This window comes from Equus quagga, chromosome 21 (genome assembly GCF_021613505.1).
Source record: "Equus quagga isolate Etosha38 chromosome 21, UCLA_HA_Equagga_1.0, whole genome shotgun sequence".
Classification (NCBI taxonomy): domain Eukaryota; kingdom Metazoa; phylum Chordata; class Mammalia; order Perissodactyla; family Equidae; genus Equus; species Equus quagga.
Window position 1 is genome coordinate 38,088,445 of NC_060287.1, and position 13,193 is coordinate 38,101,637.

At 48.3% G+C, this 13,193-nt stretch overlaps 1 long non-coding RNA gene across 2 annotated transcripts; it reads left to right on the top strand.

Moving 5' to 3' along the window:
- Positions 1 to 1,671: 1,671 nt before the first annotated feature.
- LOC124231283 (uncharacterized) lies at positions 1,672 to 5,560 on the top strand. 2 transcript variants are annotated; one of them, XR_006886479.1, is made up of 5 exons: positions 1,672 to 1,809; positions 1,911 to 2,011; positions 2,234 to 2,351; positions 2,795 to 3,158; positions 3,497 to 5,560. It is a non-coding gene; the product is annotated as an uncharacterized LOC124231283 (long non-coding RNA). The 2 variants fall into 2 exon arrangements; XR_006886478.1 differs by having other exon boundaries at positions 1,911 to 2,351.
- Positions 5,561 to 13,193: the final 7,633 nt, after the last annotated feature.

Consider the following 13,193-nt stretch of genomic DNA (forward strand, 5'->3'; position numbering starts at 1 on the left):
ACGGGTTAAGCCAGCACCCTCCTTAGAGCCGGCCCGGCAGGCCCAGGCACACATGCTGGCCCCGGGCGGCCTTGCCTCCCTCTCGCGGTCCGGCCTTGCAGGCGCGATTCCACCCACGCAGAAGTCCTCCTCTCTACGCACCTGCGACTCGAGGCCCTGATCTGCCCTGACCCCTCTGGGGGCTGCCGCAGCCTTGCACAGCAACCTGTGGCCGTCCCAAGACGAGTCCCAGGAGCTGGCAACCGCACCGGAATATTCCAAAGGCCCAGGAGACTGTCAGAAACTGTGATGTGTGATAAAAACCCCCAAATGTTCCAGGACAGGAAACCGGTTCAACCATCAGTGTTTCCCGCGCCGACGGCGGCTTCAGACCTAACCGGCTCACAGCCATGCACCTGCGGGAGCCGTCGATTGATCCGACAAGGGGCTGAAACATGTCTTGGCAAGTGGCAGTTGGCAGAGATGTGAGCGAAAGCTCAGTCTCTTAGATTAAGGCACCCCTTCTCTGAGGCAGCGGGGTTCTGCCCCTGGAGGGAGCCGGGAGGGATGGGGGAGCCGCTAGGGAGAGGCACCTTCAGAGTGAGGGGGATCACCCGGCGTGGACGCTGCAGCCTTGTCGATGGCCCAGGAAGCTGGGCCTCCTGCGCCTGCACGGAGCCCTCGGCCTCAGGGTTTGGTTACGGGGCTCCGGTGGGGAAGGGCTGGCTGAGTGGGGAGCTGGCCGTGCTTGTCACATTGATGGGATGCTGGCCTTGATGAAGGCAGATGTGTGCCAGTGAAGAAGAGGTAAGAGGGCGGCCTCCCTCATGCTGTCTGGGGAAACCGAGGCTGGGAGGGCAAGCCCCAGATGCTACCTGGCGCTGCTGAGATGCAAACTCCCTCCTTCCGCTTCCAGGGAGGCCTCATTCTATGCCCTGGGGGAGGCCGGAAATCGATGGCTGTGGAATGTGAGCTGCGTAACCCCTGCTGGCACACTCAGGGCGCTGTGCACACACAAAGGACAAGTCCCAAAGGACAGGTGCTGGGCGGCTGGTGCCAAGGAGGGGAACTGGAGCAGTTTCTGGGAACTGTCGATACTAATGGAGAAGTCCCACCCTACCAGGTTCCTTCTTCCCGCATTCCTGCTTGATTTGTGCAATATTTGCAATATTCGGAAGGTCAGGGTTCCTTCTTCCCACATTCCTGCTTGATTTGCGCAATATTCGCAATATTCGGAAGGGCACTGGCTGGGCAGGAAGCCATCAGCCTGATGAGTGGCTGAGCCTGCCTGTGCGTGAGGCCCCCAGCCTGCTCTGAGCTGCCCCCAAAACGCCACAGAGCGAAGGGCGGCTGTTAGATTCTTGGTTCCTTCCATTCTAAAGTAGCATTGTCCAGCCTTGTAGTTTGTATTACATATGAAACGGCCTCTCCTCCCTTCCCCTCCTCCCTTCCCCTCCCTTCTCCTCCCTTCCCTGTCCCTCTTCCATTCCCCTCCCCTTCCTCTCTTCCCACTCTTAACCGGGTCCCTCCTCTCTTCTCCTCCACCCGCCCCCCTCCTCCCCACCCTTCTCCCCTCTCTCTTTCTCTCTCTCTCACTGGCTGTCCCTACACACTTCCTGCCACACATTCACCATTCTGATCCCTCTTCCTGACAGAGCCAACAGTGACAGGCCCTCCCCTCCATTACAGGTGGCCATGCAGGTGAGCCCTCTGACATCCCCCAGCGTTCCTGCCAACCCCAGAGGTGGCAGGCTACGGATCCCCTTGAACCAGGGTTATCCAAGACCTTTGGGGCCATGGGATGGACACCCACTCAGGCCTGGCTCAGGGGTGAGGCAGGGCATGGATGTGTGGGGGGCCTTGGTGGCTCGGGGGCCTGGGGGAGGACTGGGCCACTGGGGATAGGTGACCAACCATTCCTATTTGTCCAGGACTGAGGGGACACAGGCTTTTCTGAAATCAGGAAAGGCCCAGGCAGACCAGGACAGTTGGCCTCCCAGGCCAGGAGTGGACCCTGGGAAAGTCACTGGAGGTGACCACCTTAGTGTGGCGTTTTGATGAAGGAGCTTGGACTCTGAGACCCCCCTTTCCTGACTGCCCTCCACCCTGCCCCACCCCATGGCTGAGGGTGCTGTGTCGAGTCCTGGCTCCATCCTCCTGCCCCAGGCACTGTGGGCAGTTGGAGAGGGACCCTGAGGATACCTGGTCCCTGGTGAGCATCGAGCCTGCCGTCCTTTGTGCTTGCTCCGAACAGCTGATGATTCATCCCCACCGTGATCTGGGCGTGTGCTCCTCGCGTCCAGCTGGATGCTAGCGTCTCCACCACACGCTCCTTAGACGCTGCCCTCCTGGGGGCTGTGAGACTCCAGCAGGTGAATCTCAGTTGCTTGAGCGACCGCAGGATTGGCCAGGGCCGCGGCAGGTGAAGGGTGGGGGCCTGGGGGGCGGTGGGGAAGGTCAGGGCCCACAGAGGCCGATGGTGCTGGGAGCCACAAACACAGTTTAAACCCTTTAATCCAGACTGTAAAAATAACACACATTCATTCAAAGAGAATTCAAAAATTAAGACTATTATAAGAAACAGAAGGAAACAAAGCACCATCAACGCAACACCCAGAAAGAACATTTTCAACATTTTTGGAATGTTTCTTTCCAGCCCTGCCTGTTTCTATGCATTTTAAACACAGAGTTAAATATCTCATGTGTGAGTGTTCTGTGTTTTCCCAGAGTTTGGATTTGTCTGTTCACATCCTTTCATCACAGGGCCAACGGCTTTAACCATATTTTCTTATTTTCTGTATTCTTGATGCTCTAGCGCTGTGGCCTTCCTGACTGGGGACACTCTGCCCCTCCCGGCGCAGCCGCCTCTTGGAGACAGCATGCCTTGCTGGACACATCCCTTGTGTGCCAACTGACCATCTAGTGTCCATGGCCCCGTCGCCTTCCATCTGACTCTCACACCGTGCCGGTGTTGCCCCCACCCTGAATCAGCAACCAGAGATGACCTCAGCTCCGAGCCGGCTGGAATTAAAAAGCTGCCCTGCCTTTCCTGCAGAAACTCCAATAAGGCTCCCACCTTGGGCTTCCCCTCGCTCGCTCCTGCTTCTGCCCCCTGACCCAAACCTGGTGCTCCCCTTGTGGGCCTGCACAGTGTGGCGTGTCCCCTCCTCTCGGGAAATGTAAGTGACAAAGATCTCCTTTCAATGGCCTTGGCCTCTCCGGGTCATCGCTCTTACTCTTATAAGTTAAACCCCAGATACAATTTTAATACAGTGTGTGTGTGTATGTGGCTCACTTTTGTCACTTAAATTGTGACATGGGTATTTTCCAGCGTCATTAATGTTCTTTTAAAATGTAATTCTGAATGAGTGTATAATATCCTCTCCTATGGATATACCCGAACCTCTCTCTCTCTCTCTCTCACTGTATTTGGTTTGCTTCCATTTATTTTTTAATCACCCTGAGATGAATACTTTTGTGCATCCGTATTTTCCCATGTTTTGGGATCTTTCCTCAGGTGGACGATCAGAAATAGAAGCCCTAGATGGAAGGGACATTTTCAGGTGGGGTGTTCGTGTTGACAATGTCCTCCAGAGTCTGTGTGCGTTTATGCTGCCACCACGGCCAGTGCTGAGCATCCTCGGTTACGTGAAGCGTCACCAACTGGACAGGGAGGACGCAGTGTTGTGACCTGCGTCCCTCTGGCTCCTGGTAAAGTTGAACTCTGCTCCTGTGTTCCGTGGTCGCTGACATTTACTTTCTTGGGAATTCCCTAGTTCTAGCCTTGGCTTGTCCTTCAAATTGTGTCACTGAGACTTTCGTTTTCAACTTGGAGAAGTTCTTTGCACCTTAAGGGGATTGTTATGAGTTGATTTATGTCCTCCATATTCTTATGTTGATGCCCTAATGCCCAATATCTCAGAACGTGACCTTTTTTGGGAAATAGAGTCCTTGCCGATGTAATCGTTAAGATAGGTCCTATGAAGAAGGGTGGGCCCCTAATCCAATAGGACTGTGTCCTTATAGAAAGGCGACATTTGGGCAAAGACACACACACAGGGAGAAGGCCATGCGGAGATGGAGGCAGAGACTGGGGAGTGCTTCTACAAGCCAACGAACGCCAAAGATTGCCTGCAAAGCATGTGAAGCCGGGAGAAACGTGGGACAGATCCTCTCCCAGGCCCTAGAAGGGACCAGCCCTGCCCACCCCCGATCTCGGGCTTCTGGCCTCCAGACCAAGACAGTCCACTTCTGCTGTTTCAGCCACAGTTTGTGGTCCTTTGTTACGGCAGGCCCAGCAACCGAATACCAGGATGAAACCCACGTCTGCAGCGCTTGCCCACACGTTCTCCGGTTCTGCCATGTGGAGGAGGAAAGGCATTTCCGGTCCTCTCTCCCCAGGGACCCTGAGGTTCTCAGGGCTGGCCCTGCATGTCTCATGTCACGGAGACACTGGGCTGCCTGCTCCACTTTCCTCCTGGAAAGGAGCCCGAGATGACACGACACAAACAGCCCTCAGTCTCAATCCCTCCTTCCGTGGCCCCCGCTGCGTTTGTCACCCTAGTGACTGTGGAGAGCCACCTGACGGGGACCTCCAGCTACAAGCATTTGATGGTCCCGTCGTTCTCAGAAGTGAATCTTAGATAAGAGATGCATATGCCCAGTTCTAGCAAAGAGTCAAAGATGGAGCTGCTTTTGCCACCAGGTTGGGCTGATTCCATGATGCTGAACAAGGGCCTCAGAACAAGAAGTGGCCGACCCAGCACAGATGTCTAAACTGAGAATGGTGTGGGCACAGAGAACGGCACAGTGTGGACACAGGGTGTTCACACCAGTGCAGACCCAGGAGGCCTCAGGGCCTCGAATGTGCTGGGTCAGAGCCAACGGGCCCATCCACACGCATGCCAGTGTTGACAATGTAGCAAGATGGACGTGGTTTCTACTCCATGCTGTGCTGTGTGTCGCCTGCCTCTGCTCTCCTCCCCATTCCCGCTATGCACCATGTTTCCTAGGGGCCAAGGGGCTGCAAGCTCATGCCACGAGCGCCAGTGCCCATCGGTGGCTCTGCTCTGGGAGAGCCAGAAGAATGTAGGGGAAGGATCCACTCTCCCCGCTTCAAGTTGGCATCAGCAGCCACCAGGATCAGGGCAGACGTCCCTGTCCTGCTCAAGGTGGCCCCTCATCAGTACACCCAGGACCAATGGCATCTCAGCTCCAACAGCTGGAGCAGCGCAGGCTCAGCGGGGCCGAGGGCAGCTCCTGCCACCGGGAGTGCCACCTGCCTTTCCCTCCTCCAAGCCCCCATTCTCCCTCTGCTCCCCCAGCACCCAGGGAGCCAATTCCTGGTGCTGAAGTCCCCTCTGTGGAACACCAGCTGGATTTCCTGACAGCACCCTGACTGTGGGCGTACTGTTCTTAGTGAAGCCACAAACCACTGAGTGAAGGAGCTCCTCCGGGCCAGGGGGAGCCAGAGCCGTGTGCCACAGGGTCATGCCCGAGCACCACCGCCACATCCTCCTGCAAGTACAGATGCAAGCGCCATGCGCCCGCATCGCCCCTCCGGCCTCGCCCTGCAGATCCACGTGCCCATGCGCACCGTGGCGTATCGCTGTGTCGCAGTGTCATTTTCAGCAGCAAACTCCCGGATTCAACCTAAATATCTGTGATTGTTAAGAATCGCTTTGCAAAGGAGAAGGGACTCTGGCATTCACTATTCGCTGAAAAAACAAAAACGCAGGAGGGCACTTGTCACTGCCACCATCCCTGAATAAAGGAGGTAAGATCACATGAGTGCCTGTTTGCTTGTCGCTGCCTGGGACACATGCCCATGATGGCCATACTCTCATCCAGGGGGAGGGGGAAGGAGAGGAAGGAGGGCCTTGCTGAATTGGTCCCCTGTTGTGCCTGTAGAACTTTGCAGTGTAGACCGATACACAAAGTGTGCATAAAAATGTGCTGTTTGTTCAAAGAATTAAATGTGAGTAATCGGATTATTTCAGAAAAGATGCTGGCACTTGAGCCAGGCGGTGGTGGGCAGGTAGGCCCCTGGGAGTACACACATGGGCCCAGCTGACATGGAGTGTCACAAGGACAATTCCCAACCCACAGCAGACCCTTGTAAGCCCAGGGGAGCCAGGCCCTAAGCACCCCAAGCCCCAGGGCCCATGACCCCAAGGGTGCTGGTGAAGGAGGCCCTCCCTGCCCCCGGAGGCCCCAGGAAGGTTGTCTGGGGGCTGGCGAGCGTGCCTGCTTATTTGGCTGTAATGAATGGGTGCTGACAGGAGCGGACGTGCCTAATGACAGGCTTGCGGGGCTGCCCTGCAGAGCTGACCGCGAGAAACCACTTCAAAGCCACACGCTAGCCGCACGGCAGCGAGGGACGCTGGTGATCAGGGCTGTCCGCACTGCTACTCCCCCCGTGTTTCTGCCACCCCACCCTCAGCCAGCCAGAGGAGTCCAGTGGGAGCCCAGTGGTGCTGCCTGAAGGCAGCGCTGACATCTCAGCCCCTGGGAGACAGGCCACACAGTAGCCAGGAAGCAGATCTGCCCACACCATCAACCGCCAGCAGGAGATGGCTGCGAGTGAGCTGCTGGGACCTTGAGGAGATGAAGTGCAGGCTGGCTTCGGTGCCGGGCAGGCAGCAGGCTCCGCGCTGAGGTTCACAGTCGTAGCCTGACCACTGGGTCCTAAAGAAATATGACTTTTTATCTCAAACAAACAGGCATTGTGACAGTGGATTAATCTGGCTTTAACATTTGTTGAAACCTTTGGTTGAACTTCCTGAGGGCAAAGCTTGAAAGCCCCTTGACACCTCTTTCTGTTGGTCCTGACTTGCTTGTTCTCTGCTCAGAGGCCTCTCCTCTGCCCTCCCATCCTCTAATGCCCCCCGCCCCTCACGGCCAGCACAGCAGGGCAGGAAGCCCCTTCCTCCCAGGTTCTCTCTGACACTCGGTCGCATGGCCTCTTCCACCAGGGACAGACATCCTACCGCTGACTCTGGGGGCCGGTGGCCCTGCCTCCTGCACTGGACCTTCCCTGATTCCCAGGCACACACTTCAAAGGGCCAGCTGGGGTTGATGCCACTTCTAGAAATTTACCAACTGCCTGAGAGCCTGGAACCCTTCTGGCTACAGCTCACGGGCGCTTGCCTCTAAGAAGACGAACTCTTACGCTCTGCTCCTTAAACCCAGTAGACGCACATAGCAAACCTTGAGTACTGAGACTCCTCTTCTGGCAGTTTCATCAGCTGCCTGTGTCTTTCCTGGCCCAAATAATAAAGGGCAGGCACTACGGTTCCTCACACCAACGGGAGTCTACCCCCCCACATACACGAGTTGCAACACTACGTAGTCGCTGTTAATTAAACACATGCACGGAGACAGTTTACTCATTAAAAAAGGACCCACTTAAAAGAAATTAGTGAGGTGGCATCAGCAAGATGGCAGAAGAGGAGGTCCCAATGCTCGTCCCCCCACAAAAACAACAAAACAATGAATAAACAGCTATGTACTGAGGAAAATAGCTCTGGGAGAGGTCCAGAGCACAGTAAGGGAGATGCAGAAACCCAGATGAGCACAAAACCCGAGGATAGTTGCACAGAAAAGCATAGCAAGCCTGTTAGCTGCATCCTCCCATCCTCCAGTTGGGTACATCTCAATACCAAGAGGGGTCCCCTTGTCATGACCCCCCGTGAGGGAAAAGGGGAGCAGGGGACTCTGGCAGCCCTCATCACCTCCATGGACACCTGCAGCTTTCACTACCAAGGACCCCAAGGTCTTCCCAATGACGAACCCAGCTGACAGAGCTGCCTGGAGTCTGTGCTGCTGCAACCCACTCCTCACCCCAGACAGGGAATGGGCTGTGGCTGCACCATCCCAGAAAAAGAACCACCACTGTGCCCTGCCACCACTCACCTCCCCCAAGTGTGCACACACCCTGGAACCCTGCTCCACAGCTGCTCTGCATACTCTCATGCCTTGGAGTCAGGCACTGCTGCCACTGTGTGTGCACCCACATGCCAGGCTCAGCAGAAAGTGTGATCCTCTTGGCCACAACTTCTCCCTGTGGGTAAAAGGAGAACAGGAGGATCCCACCAGCCTTCACCATTGAGGACCCAAACAGCGCTCGCTGCTACCATGACACCTGCAGCCTTGGCAGATGCTGACCTCAGCTGGCAGAGCTCCATAGAGGCTATGCCACTGTACCCTCCATGAAGCCAGAATTGCCACTGTGTGGCCCCATCTCCCAGAGCTGAATCCAGCACACTTCACTCAGCTGGCATGCTCACTGCCACCTGTAGGTGAAGGTCTTTCCCCACCAAAGCCAGTCTGGAAAGTCTGGAAGAGGTGACTCCTCCCTCAAATGCACAGACATCAACCCAAGGCTAAAAGAAGCATAAAAAATCAAGGAAACATGACATCACCAAAGGAGCACAATAATTTTCTGGTAACTGACCCAAAAGAAATAGAGATCTATGAATTGCTTGTCAAGGAATTGGGAGCTCTGTGAGCCACAAAAAAACATGGATAACTCAATGAAATCAGGAAAACAGTACACAAGCAAAATGAGAAGTACAACAAAGAGATAGAAATCATAAAAATGAATGAAGCAGGAATTCTGGAGCTGAAGAATGCAATGACTGAAATGAAAAGTGCACTAGAGAGCTTCAATGACAGACTCAATCAAGAAGAAGAAGGAACCTGCAAACTCGAAGACAGGTCATTTGAAATTATCCAGTCAGAGGAGTAAAAAAAAAAAAAGAATGAAAAAGAGTGGAGAAAGTTTATGGGATTTATAGGACACAATAAAGGAACTAATATATGTGTTGTGAGTCCAAGCAGGAGAAGATAGAGAAAAAGGGGTAGAAAGCTTATTTAAAGAAATAATGACTGAAAACTTCCCAAATCTTAGGAGGAAAGTGGACATTCAGATTTATGAAGCTCAAAATTTCCCAAATAGGATCGACCCAAAGAAGACCATATCAACATACATTATAATCAAATTGTCAAAAGTGAAGAATAAACAGAGAATTTTGAAAGCAACAAGTGAAAAATGACTCATCACATATGAGGCAATCCTCGTATCAGCAGATTTCTAAGCAGAAACCTTGCAGATCAGGAAGGAGTGGAATGATATCTTCAGATTACTAGGAAAAACATGCCTGCTATCCAAGAATACAATACCCAGAAAAATTATTCTTTGAAAATGAAAGTGAGATAAAAATCTTTCCCAGACAGACAAAAACTGAGGAAGTTTATCACCACTGGACCAGCCTTACAAGAAATGTCTAAGGGGTTCTTCAGATTGAAACGAAAATGCACTAAACAGTAATGTGAAAGCATAGAAAAGCTTAAATCTCACAAGTAAAGGTAAACTTGTAGACATACATAGATTAACATAGCACCGTAAAGGTGGTATATTCATCACTTTACCCTAATATAAAGATCAGTACATAAAAATTTGGATATAGAATTGGGTATAGTAATAGATATAGAACATAAAAAAAGAAAAGTCTCTCTATAAGAACACAAAGTGTATATGTGTGTCGGGGGAGCAAAAGGGCAGTCTTTTGTATGTGATTGAAGGTAAATTATCAACTTAACATAGAAGGTTATAACTACAAGATATGTTACGCAAGCCTTGAGCTAACCACATGGAAAAAAATCCATAATGGATACACAAAAGATCAAGAGAAAAAACCCAAAGCAAATCACTATAAAAAAAATCACCATATAAGGAAGACAATAAGAAAGGAAGAGGTGGACAGAACGACTACAAGACAGACAGAAAACAATGAACAAAATAACAATAGTAAGTCTTCACTGGTCAATAAGTACCTTAACTATAAATAGATTAAACTCACCAGTCAAAAGATACATAGTGGCTGCATGGATAAAAACCATATCCAGTGATATGCTGGCTACGAGAGACTCACTTGAGAATTAAAGACATCTGTAAGCTGAAAGTGAAGGGATGGAACAGATATTTCGTGCAAATGGTAACCAAAAGAAAGTTGAGGTGACTACACTTATGTCAGATGAAACAGACTTTAAGTCTAAAACTGTCTCTAGAGACAAAGAAGGTCATCATATAATGATAAAAGAGTCAATTCAACAGGAAGATATAACAATTATAAATATATATGCACCTAACATCAGAGCACCTAAACGTATAAAGCAAATCTTGACAAATCTGAAGCCAGAAATAGACAGCAATACAATAATCATAGGGGACTTCCATACCACAATTGCAATAACAGATAGAATATCCAGACAGAAAAATCAGTGAAGAAACAGCTGACTTGAACAACAGTGTGGACCAAATGGATCAAACTGACACACAGAGAATTTTCCACCCAACAGCAGAAGAATAGACATTTTTCTCTAGCACACACAGAACATTCTCCAGGATAAATCACACGTTAGTTCACAGAACAAGTATCAACAAATTTAAGAAAATCAAATCATTCCAAGTGTCTTTCCTGACCACAATGGATGAAAGTAGAAATCAATAACAGCAGGAAAATGAGAAAAATTTACAAATATGTGGAAACTAAACAACATATTTTTGAACAGCCATTGGGTCAAAGTGGAAATCAAAAAGGAACTTTAAAAGAGAATCAAACAAAATGAAACCACAACGTACCAAAATGTATGGGATGCAGTGAAAGCAGTAATAAGAGGCAAGTTTACAGAGATAAACACATACATTTAAAAAAGGAAGAAATATCCCAAATAAACATCCTACCTTTACACTTCAATTGAGCAGAAAAAGAAGAACAAACAGAGATCAAAATGTTAGCAGAAGGAAAGAAATAAGATTAGAGCATAAATAAATGAAATAGACAACAAAAAAATGGGAAAAAAATCAACAAACTATGAGTTGATTTTTTAAAAAGAAATGGAATCAACAAACTTTTAGCTAGACTAACTAAGAAAAAGAGAAGATTCAAATAAGTAAAATATGAAATGAAAGAGAATATATTACAACAGATGCCTCAGAAATAAAAAGGATCATGAGAGACTATTGTGAACAATTATATGCCAACAAACTGAATAATCTAGAAGAAACGGATAAACTCCTAGAAATTTACAACCTACCAAAGCTGAATCAGCATGAAATGGAAAGCCTGAACAGACTAATAACAAATAAAGAGATTGCATTAGTAGTCAAAAATCTCCCAACAAAGAAAAGCTCAGGTCCTAAGGTCTTCAGTGATGAATTCTACCAAACATTCAAAGAAGCATTAATACCAATCCTTCTTAAACTTTTCCAAAAGATAGAAGAAAAGAGAACATTTTCAAACCCATTTTATGAGGCCAACATCACCCTGATACCAAAATCAGGCAAAGATGCTACAAGAAAAGAAAACTACAGGTCAAGATCCCTGATAAACACAGATGCAAAAACCCTTAATAAAATACTAGCTAACAAAATTCAGCAGTATCTTAAAAGGATCATCTACCGTGTCTAAGTGAGATTTACCCCAGGTATGCAAGGACGGCTGGACAGAGACAAATCGATCAGCGTGACACAACACATTAACAAAATGAGAGGGAAAATCACATGAATCAATAGACGCAGAAAAAGCATTTGACAAAGTTCAACACTCATTCATGATTAAAACTCTAAACAAATAGGTATAGAAGGATCTTACCTCAATACAGTTACGACCCTACATGAAAAGGCCGCAGCTAACATCATAATCAATGGGGGAAACTGAGAGCTCTCCGCTAAGATCTGGTACAAGGCAAAGATGCCCACTGTTGACACTTCTTTTCAACATAGTTCTGGAAGTCCTAGCTAAGGGAATTAGACAATAAAAAAAGAATAAAGGTATCCATACTAGAAAGCAGTAAAATTATCTCTATTTGCAAATAACGAGATCACAAATACAGAAAACCTTAAAGACTCAACAACAGCAAAACCTGTAGGAGCAGTAAATGAATTCAGTGAAGTTGCAGGAGACAAAATTGCATTTTTATACACAATGAACTCTCCAAAAAGGAAATTAAGAAAACAACTCCATTCACGATAGCAACAGAAAGAATAAAACACTCAGGAATAAACTTAACCAAAGAGGTGAAAGACTTGTACACTGAAAATTATGAAATATTGATGAAGGAAATTTAAGAAGACACAGGAAAATGAGACGACATCTTGTGTTCATGGATGAGAAGAATTAGTATTGTTAAAATGTCCACACTACCCAAAGATACACAAATTCAATGCAATCCCCATCAAAATCCCAATGGCATTCTTTTCAGAAATAGAAAAACCAATCCTAAAATTCACGTGGAACCACAAAAGACCCTGAGTAGCCAAAACAATCTTGAGCAAGAAGAACAAAGCTGGAGGCGTGACACTTCCTGATTTCAAAATTTATTACAAAGCTAAAGTGATCAAAACAGCACGATATTAGCATAAAAACAGACATATGGACCAATGGAACAGAATAGAGAGCCCAGAAATAAATCCCGGCATGTATGGTCAGCTGATCTTCAACAAGGGTGCCAAGAACATAAAATGGGAAAAGGACAGTCTGATAAATAGTATGGGGAAAATTGGATATGTACATACAGAAGAATGAAATTTGACCCTTATATCATATGCAAAAGTCAACTCAAAATGGATTAAAAACTTAAACATAGGACCTGGAACCATAAAACCACTAGAAGGAAACATGAGAAAAACACCTTCTTGACACAGATCCGAGCAATGATTTTTTGAATATGACACTAAATGCACAGGCAACAAAAACAAAAATAGACGAATGGGACTACATCAAACTAAAAGCCTTCTGCACAGCAAAGGAAAATCACCAACAGAGTGAAAAGGCAACCTACAGAAAGGGAGAAAAGATTTGCAAATCACATATTTGGTAAGGGGTTAATAACCAAAATACATGAGAAACTCTCACAACTTAATGGGGAAAAAAAAAACAATTTAAAAACAGACAAAGGACCTGAATAGACATTTCTCCAAAGAAGATATACAAATGGCCAACAGGTATACGAAAAGGTACTCAATGTCACTGATCCTCGGGGAAAGGCAAACTGAAAGCACAGTGAGACATCACTTCACCCTTGTGGGAACGGCTTTTATCAGAAACACAAAAGATAACAAGTGTTGGTGAGGATGTGGAGAAAAGAGAATCCTTCCACTGTTGGTGGGAATGTAAATTGTTACAGCCATTACGGAAAACAACACGGAG